This window comes from Salminus brasiliensis, chromosome 3 (assembly GCF_030463535.1).
Source record: "Salminus brasiliensis chromosome 3, fSalBra1.hap2, whole genome shotgun sequence".
NCBI classification, from domain to species: Eukaryota; Metazoa; Chordata; class Actinopteri; order Characiformes; family Bryconidae; genus Salminus; species Salminus brasiliensis.
The window spans coordinates 46,266,469-46,274,976 of NC_132880.1; the positions used below are offsets into that span (position 1 = coordinate 46,266,469).

General features: G+C 43.9%; 1 protein-coding gene across 5 annotated transcripts in view; it reads right to left on the bottom strand.

Annotated features, from left to right (window-relative positions):
* The window catches only part of elfn1a (extracellular leucine-rich repeat and fibronectin type III domain containing 1a), a 139,942-nt gene extending 134,797 nt beyond the window's left edge, over positions 1–5,145 (bottom strand). For 2 of the 5 annotated variants that reach the window (XM_072676383.1, XM_072676381.1), the window contains exons 1-2: positions 4,775–5,145; positions 4,022–4,196 (exon numbers count right to left, since the gene is read on the bottom strand). The gene's annotated coding sequence lies outside the window, so the exon portion shown is untranslated. Of the gene's footprint in view, positions 1–4,021; positions 4,197–4,297; positions 4,475–4,774 lie in introns of those variants that run through there. The other 3 variants (XM_072676384.1, XM_072676380.1, XM_072676382.1) reach the window with 2 other exon arrangements.
* Positions 5,146–8,508: the final 3,363 nt, after the last annotated feature.

The following is an 8,508-nucleotide window of genomic DNA, read 5'->3' on the forward strand; positions in this document are numbered from 1 at the left end:
ATGGCCAGATGACTGGGTCAAAGCATCTCCAAATCTTCAATCCTCCAATGTGGAGTGCTACTGATCAGCTGTGGTGGGTCACTACCGACAGTGGTCCTTGGATGGACAAATCAAAAACTGTCAACAGGGTATTGGATCCTCCCAAGGCTCATCAATGTGTAAGGGCAATGGAGGCTATCTTATCTGGGCCTGACAGAACCGACAGAAGGGCTACTATGGTACAAGTGATAATGAGAGGAATTCCTCACTATACACAGTCAGGCCTCACTCTGCAGCCTACATAGCTGCAGACCAGTCAGAGCGCCCATGCTAACCCCTGTCCACCATCACAAGTGCTTCCAATAGGAACACACAGATGGTCACCAGGTTTGGTGAGTCCTGTTTTTCGATTACATCACTTGGATAGCCAAGTGGGAGTGCACCATTTATGTGTGAGATGCGTTGGGTCCACATCAGATCTGCAGCGAATCAACCTCACAACTGACAGGCTTTGGTGCCAGATACACTATATGGACATAAGTACTGGGACACCTGTTCATTCCCTGTTTCTCCTGAAATCAAGGGTACTAAAACACGGTTTATCCTGCTTTATGTTGGAGTTACTATCTCTACTGTCCAGGGAAGAAGGCTTTCTACTAGATTTTAGAGGAGCATTGCTGTGAGGATTTGATTGCATTCAGTGACAACAGCCTTTGTGAGGTCAGGATGTTGGACAATCACCACCCCACCTCATCATCCCCATTCATCATACCAGCGCAATGATGGGGGGCTTTATACCCCTCTAGCCCACACCTGGGATTAGGCAGCATGGTGCCAATAAATGAATGTTAATGATAACCTACTCCAGAGTCCAGTTTATTCTATTGCCAATACTTCTAAACAGGGACTGGACAAGCTGTGTGTGTGCATTTGCACATCTGTGTCAGCACTGGGTGCAACTCGAAGCAGCTGAATGCATTCATTAGAAGGGGTGTCCACAAACATTTGGCTGTATCGTGGACCACAGGGCATCTTTATCACACCTTTCGACCTCACTGTAGATCAACTACGTGGTTTTGTCTTGCAGTGTGCGCTAGGCCTGTAAAGCTAACTGGATAATGCTAAATTCTCATGAATGCACAGACCACTGATACAGTGACATCATTACTGTTGTCTTTCACACAGTGCTGTGTAAATACAGCAAACCTTGAACAACCCTCTTTGTAAATTGTGTGATAACCCTCTGTATTCAAGAGACAGGCTGCGTCCCAATTGCACACTACACACTAAAACTGTAAGGTAGGTTAGGCAGGTTAGTACACAACATACTAACATACAAACCCATTTTCTACTAGCAGGAAGTGATGAAGCGTTGCTATGCCAACATATGTCACTGCAAGTTCTCCAGCTGCATCGCAATCCTTAATTTTTTCGAGTAGCTCCTCCCTTTCTGTTTTGCACTGCATTGTGGGATAATAGTGTGTGTGTGACCCCATAGGTGTGATTATATTGCACACCTGAGCAGAACAACAGTCTTGATGGTTCGGTGACTTTTATAAATCAATAATTTATAAATAGTTCTGATCAGAGGAGGACGGGTCGGGTCCCCCTTGTGAGTTTTGGTTCCTCCCAAGGTTTCTTCCTCCAGCTCTGAGGGAGTTTTTGCTTGCCACTGTGGTCTTTGGCTGCTCACTGGGGGTCTTAGATTTTCATGTCTTAGGTCTTATGTTGTTGATTTCTTGCTTTTTTACTGATTACTGATTGTGTAAAGCTGCTTTGTGACGACACCAGTAAAAAAAAAAAGCAGTAAACAATTAAATTTGATTTGATTTGATTTGATAGTTTGGTTCGGTTTGGAGTATAAATTTTATACATTTATATTTATACAAAATTGTAACACTCAAAATGACATATTTCATACTCAAAAACTAGGTAGCATTAGTACGTAATATGCAATTGGGACGCAACCACAGTTTTAAAGAGTGATACTACCCTCTTCAAAATGAACTACACCACTTTTGACACCCTGAAGAACCTGTCGATGAATGACTCTTCATTCAAAAAACATTCTCATAATTTTGATTGAGGCTTTTTTAATTGCTCCTATACAAATTAAAGGCCAAATCAAGAGCCCTTCACAAGCCTTCATTTTAAAGAGGCTGTAGTCATCACCGTCATCACTCTTTCTCAGTCTCACAGTTTAAGGACGGCGAGGCAGTCATCTGCTTCTTCTAACACTTTCCTCATGGTTCTGTGTGGAGCTGGGTGTCTTGCTCTCGACAGCGTGGGCGTCACAATCTCCACCAGCCAGTCTGCAGCCTCAACCTCACCCTGACGACTGCTTGTACTTTTATGTACAGAGGATTTCTGTATTAAGCAGACGCTGAAAAGTATCCAGGCTTACAGATTTTGTTCCTGTCTTTTCTCTTTTTTTCCATTAAGGGAGTAAATGTTAATGTGAACATCGCACTGCTCTGCTGTTACGATCTATCAGGTCCAAGTAGGCACTGGAAATCAGAATAACTTCACATCTTCTGCTCTCGCCCATCTTGTGAGCCTGGAACACTCTTTCTCTCTCTCTCTTTCTCTCTCTCTCTCGCTCTCTCTCTCGCTCTCAGTATACGCGGCACGATTGCACTTCCCTCCACAAAGAGCCTGGCTCAGGCAACTTGCATACAAAACAGCTGACTCAATCTTCAAGCTGCATAATCAAGATAAGAGACAGAAAGAGGCACGCACTAAAAAGGCGAGTGGCTTCGTGCACAAGCGGCTAACAAATGATGGGAGTGTTTCAAAAAACAACACAACTCTCCTTATAGACTATACGAGGCAGTGCTTAGATAGCCAGTAGCCACAGTCTGAATCCCAATGCGAGGGGGCAAGCAGAAGCGCCTGAGCTCCAACACCATTTAGTCTCGTTGCCCAAGGATGAATAGCTGCTTTATTCTGAGGGTTTAGAAAGGGAGCAGTTAACACACGAGCTAAGAGGTGCCATTCGCTTACTGCTTATTACATAAGGGTGCATAGAGCCTCGAATAAAGCACAGACGAAGCAGCAGCAGCAGTGATACAGTGATGGTACAGTTCAAGTGTTGCGTTTCCATAAACTGTATATATATATGTGCGCTTGTCACCAAAATATCAACTTTACAGGAGAAGGAAAAAACCTTCTTAACTTTCAATGCAAGTCGATGTAAAATGATTTTATTCCAAGTCATTTCAGAGCATTTCTGTGGGTCCAATCATCATGAAATTTGGACACCGTGTAATGACCAACTGCCAGATTAATATTATGTGAAAAAGTCAGAAACGTCAAAAACGCAGATGACTGACAATATACGGCCCAATTCAATAATGGTACAGCAATTGAAACCCTGGACTTCTCTGACCAGTGCCATGCATCCACCCACTCCAAGCTCTCTACGTATGTGAACCTTGGGCAAAGTCATGAAAGAATCCGATGGGAAAGTTCATCCTTTACGGTCTTTATCCACATACACATCGACCATGTTCACCTTTCCTAATCCCATCAATATGGCTTAGATTGTGGTAGCCTAAATCCATCTGCGTCCAGCTGATTTCATTTCCTTGATACCAAAGTTTACATAAGGGCAGATTCTGCCCTCTTTAATGCGCAATAAAATATGCAGTTGAGTGAACTCTCAGCTTTAAAGTGAACCAAGAGAAGAGCATCCAGAGTACGTTCATCCAGCCCTGAGTCTACTTGGCTGAGAATTAGACGAGCGAGATGCCACAGTTTTTGGGCACAGCTCTGACGGTCTGCGTTACACGTCGTGCCAGACTGCTTCACGCATTTGGCGAAGGGTGGCCAGCCTGATTCGAACCTAAAGCCAACTGATCTAGGCACGATAAGCAATCACACCGCAGGTCCACCGGCAGCGTGTAGAGCAGCACCCCTAACAGCGATCGCGTTTGAAGTGCTGGCGCAGGAGAACGCACAGGGCGCACGGAGAACTGGAAAACTTCAGACGCACGGTCGCCGAGATGATTTGCCATGCATAAATGAGAAACACGGTACTCACGGCACTCACGCAGCTGCTCAGCAAGATCCCGGAGATGGAGCACAACGCGAGGCGGTCTACGCGCTGTCACAGTTTGCTTGTAATGGTTGAAGGCGAACTCTAGCGGTTAGCGGAGCGGGCTGCTGTCCAGGGTGCTGAAACCTTCTGGACGCGTTGTCTACATGTTCGCGCTGGTCTTTCGTGATGAATACGGGGGAAAACAACGAGCACGAAGTGAACAGACAAGCCTTTAACACATACACACACACACACACACACGTATACACACATACACACCTCACTCAGAGGAGGAGGAGGAGGAGGAGGAGGAGGAAGAGGGGGGCGTTTAAGGCTGTGACGACCCCTGCTCACAGCACAGCCTTCCCCTACAAGTGGAGGTTTAGTAAATGCAGGCTATGCTGGGGCAAAAGTCCACAGCGATTCTACAGTTTTACGCGTCAGCCTGCCTGCCTGCTCCTCGCGCATCTCCCAAGCACAGCCTGTAGTATCATAGGGGGATAGCAGTTTGAGGACCACTTAACATCCACACATATCAAACAGGCAAGACAGTCAGAACAGTTGCTGGTACTGCGAGTAGCTCACACACACACACTGCACAGCCTGCAAAAGCCCACCAGGACAACTCACACAGCCTGGACCTCTCCACCAAAGCACCCGGTCCTCCTGCAACATTACCAAAAGCCCAATAAAATGCTTTCCTATTGCGTCAGCTGTAGCTCATTCCCCGCTGCATTCCTCAACATCTCCACTCACCTTCCACACCAAGCTGAGCGGAGCGGCAGGAGAGCCCTCGGAGTCTCTCACCGGAACCGAAACTGGGGTCCCTATGTCACCATGAACCCCAAGACGTTTTCAAGGATGCAGAAGACAGCGAGCTCAAAATCCTGGGTTCTCTCTCTCTCTTGCTCTCTCTCTCCCTCTCTCTCTCTCTCTCTCAGTGTGTGTCTGTCTCTCTCGCGCTCTCTCTCTCTCTCTCTCTCTCTCTTGGCCTCAGAAAGGCACAAAGAGCTGCAGTTCCTTACTGCGTCAAGCGCGAACCTCAAAGATCCATTAAACAGTGAGTGATTAATTCAAGGCAGAGAGAGAGAGAGCTCTTATTGGAAGCGCGTTCCCTCCTCGTCCTTTATGTATTCCGAGCAGAGCACGAGCCTGGGTTTGCCATTACGCCTCTACAGGGCAGTTTGGGCTGGCATAGCAGTTATTTCCCTCTCTTTCAAAGGTTGGTTACTTTGGAGAAACGGCGCGGGCTGGAGGACTGCTCTGAGAAAGCACACTGATCCAGAAGTCCACTTGGGGCGAAGTTAAATCTCATAATAAGATTGTTTGTCACCGCAAGGCTATAAATGGTGTGGGTTCAACACAGAGGGCTAGAGGGTAATTGCAAATCCCTCTGTTACAGTGTGGCACGTGTGCACTCTTTACCTTGTAAAACGCATTTAACACTTCCTCCATGCACACGAGTGTTTAGAGCAGCAGGCTGACTTTGGCTCTAGATTTGTGGGGATATTCTAACGAGTTGTGTTTGGACACTGATTTGTTGGTAAGCAGTGATTAACAGGATATTGCTAGGAAGTGTAAATGACTGGTTGTCCATGGTAATAACAATAATAATAATAATAATAATAATAATAATAATGTTTCACTGGCTAATATAGTTGCCAGTAATAAATAAATAAATAAATAAATAAATAAATAACTATATATATATATATATATATATATATATATATATATATATATATATAATGAATGCATTCAGTTATACACACAGCTTGTCTAGTCCCTATATAGACACACTGTTGTATAATATAATAGGTACTTCTGCATGAGTTGGAGAGTGGTCACCACCACGGGGTGGTGATACGGGGTGGTGATCATCATTGAACATCCTTGTTGCTGAATTCAATCAAATCCTCACAGCTGTGCTCTTCCAAAATCTAGTTGAAAGCCCTCTTCCATGGACAGTAGAGACAGTTACTCCAACAAAAGCAGCACAAACTATTTTGAATACCCTTGATTTTAGAAAAAAAAAAAAAACATTGAAGTGCCAGTGTCCCAATACTTTTGTCCATATAGTGTATTATAATAAAATGCTGGATGTATAATGAGTAGTTATTGGGGAAAGAGGAAATGTAGCGTGGGATACAGTACTCTAAATGTGCAGTAATTAACAACAGGCTTTACGGTGGACCGTTGGCTAATTTATTGCCAGTAATTTACTGTAAATTCTACCGTTATTGTTTTTTACAGTGCACAGGTGGAAGACATTGACAGAAAAAGGTCTTATAAAGTCTACCAAAATTAGGAAATCACAATGGATCTTCTGACAAACGTTGACTTGAATTGTAAAAGGTGATAATGCTTCCAAGCCACTGGTGCATGAAGCATCCATAGATATATAGACAGTACTTTTGCTAGCCACTGGGCACATGTCATCTGATGATCTTGTTTCTGCTGCATATGAAGGATTTGGCAATTTCCAGAGCTTTCAAAAACACATTTGGTCAGACGTCCAACTGAGAGCGCAACGACCAGAATGAGACTGTCTGTTTCATATGGGTGGTCTTTGGAATCACTTTGCAGCTGAATACTTTGCAACAATGCCACAAAAGAGCCTCTTTTTATTCCCTAAAGAACCGTTCAGTATAAGGTTCTTTAACCCTTTAAACTCTAAGGTTCCTTTTGTGAGTTCAGCCTTCAGTTCCTCATTCTCATAACTTGCATAACCATTGTATTGATGCCATAGTACTTACTTAATAATGCAAACAAATAATGCTGAATAATATGCCTAGGTTTCAAGGGGCTAAGGAAGGACTAATTCTGTCCTGTCCTGGTTCAATTATGAAGAAAAATAATAAAAGAAGGTTCTACATAAGTACTAAAATGTCTAAAACTACCCAGTCTTTCTCAAAGGAGACACTTTTGATCCCCTATAAAAACTTTCGGTGAATGGTTTCAGTTTCCTGAGCTGCCCCCTGCTGTCTGTTTGATGCTGGTACTCGTCTGCTCGTAGTTGAGTGCTGGTGCCTGCCTACCCCCTGGTTCAGGCTCTCCTGCTGTGTTTACTCACCAATATTTGTAACAACCCTCCTAACTCCTTTACTTTCCCATCCTTTCTCTTTTCTTTTTATCTCTTTCCCCAAATTTTGAGATGCCTTGTTCCGAGTTGTTTTGTCCCGGTGCTGCCCAACCCAGCTCTTCACCACCCTGCTGGATTCTGGCATTGATTCATTCACAGCACTCTAGACACTACATAGTTGTGCATATGACTGTTTCACCAGTTTCTCTCTGGTGTTGACCGGAGGAGGATTATCACTGAGCATGTCTCCTACACTCACTCACATTCTCACAACTCACGACTTGCTCTCACATTCGCAATAGCTCTTCATTATCTCACTCTTTCTGTCCAGTTGTGTCAACCAACATAGTACATCATTTTCTATATAAGTTTCCTACAATTCTGTGTACCATTTGAGCATCTTTATTTTTAAAAGTGTAGCTCGAAGCAACAGGAAAACCTCCTCACCCCAACCTAACCCCACACTCCACACTGTCTTCACTCCATCATAGTTTCAGGTTGGTTCACTGTGTAGGAGTTGCTGGGGGTGTTGGCAGCAATTCTGCAATTCTACTGCTCTCATCATACATAAAACTACCCAGACCTCCTCAGAAATCACCTTTTGTTCCCTACAAAATCTTTAAGTGGATGTTTTCTTTAAAAAAAAGTGTAAAAGTGTTGTAAGTGTTTTTGAAAATGTTAAAATTTAGTTTCCTACAGAACTGTAGGAAGTGTCTAAGAACTATCTTCATCTTCATTTTAATAATTGGCACTGATAGCATTAGGCAAGCCCACCAACTCACCCAACCCCACCCTTACTCTATCACCAAGATTCAGGCTGGTAAATTGTGTAGAAGTTGTTATGTAGGGGTTGTTGGCACTGTCCCTTTGCCCTCCTCATACCCAATACTGTGCTGTCCTTCTCAAAAGACCCACTTTTTGTTCCACAGAGAATCTTTTAATGGGTGGTTCTTTAAGGAACCATTCTTGTGAAAGAGCTGTGCAAGTGTTCAAGTATTATAAATGATAAATGGTTGGTGTGGTGCAATAGATAACACCACTACCTGCCACTGAGCTACCACATCATGTGGGAGACTGGGGTTCAATTCCCGGTCTGGGTGACTGGGTGCTGTGCTACACCAATAAGAGTCCTTGGGCAAGACTCCTAACACTACACTGACCCACCTCTGTAATACAGGTAACTTTGTAAGTCGCTCTGGATAAGAGAGACAGCTAAATGCCACAAATGTAAAATGTAAATAAATGAAGGTTCTACATACGTTTCTACAGCGATGTCCTACAACATGTGTCAAAAAAACATCTTAGCAGCTTAAAGCAACAGGACAAAACCCACAAACCCACCCAACCCCCAACCAAATCTACCCAGTGCTTCTCAAAAGAGACACTTTTTATTCCCTAAAGAACCTTC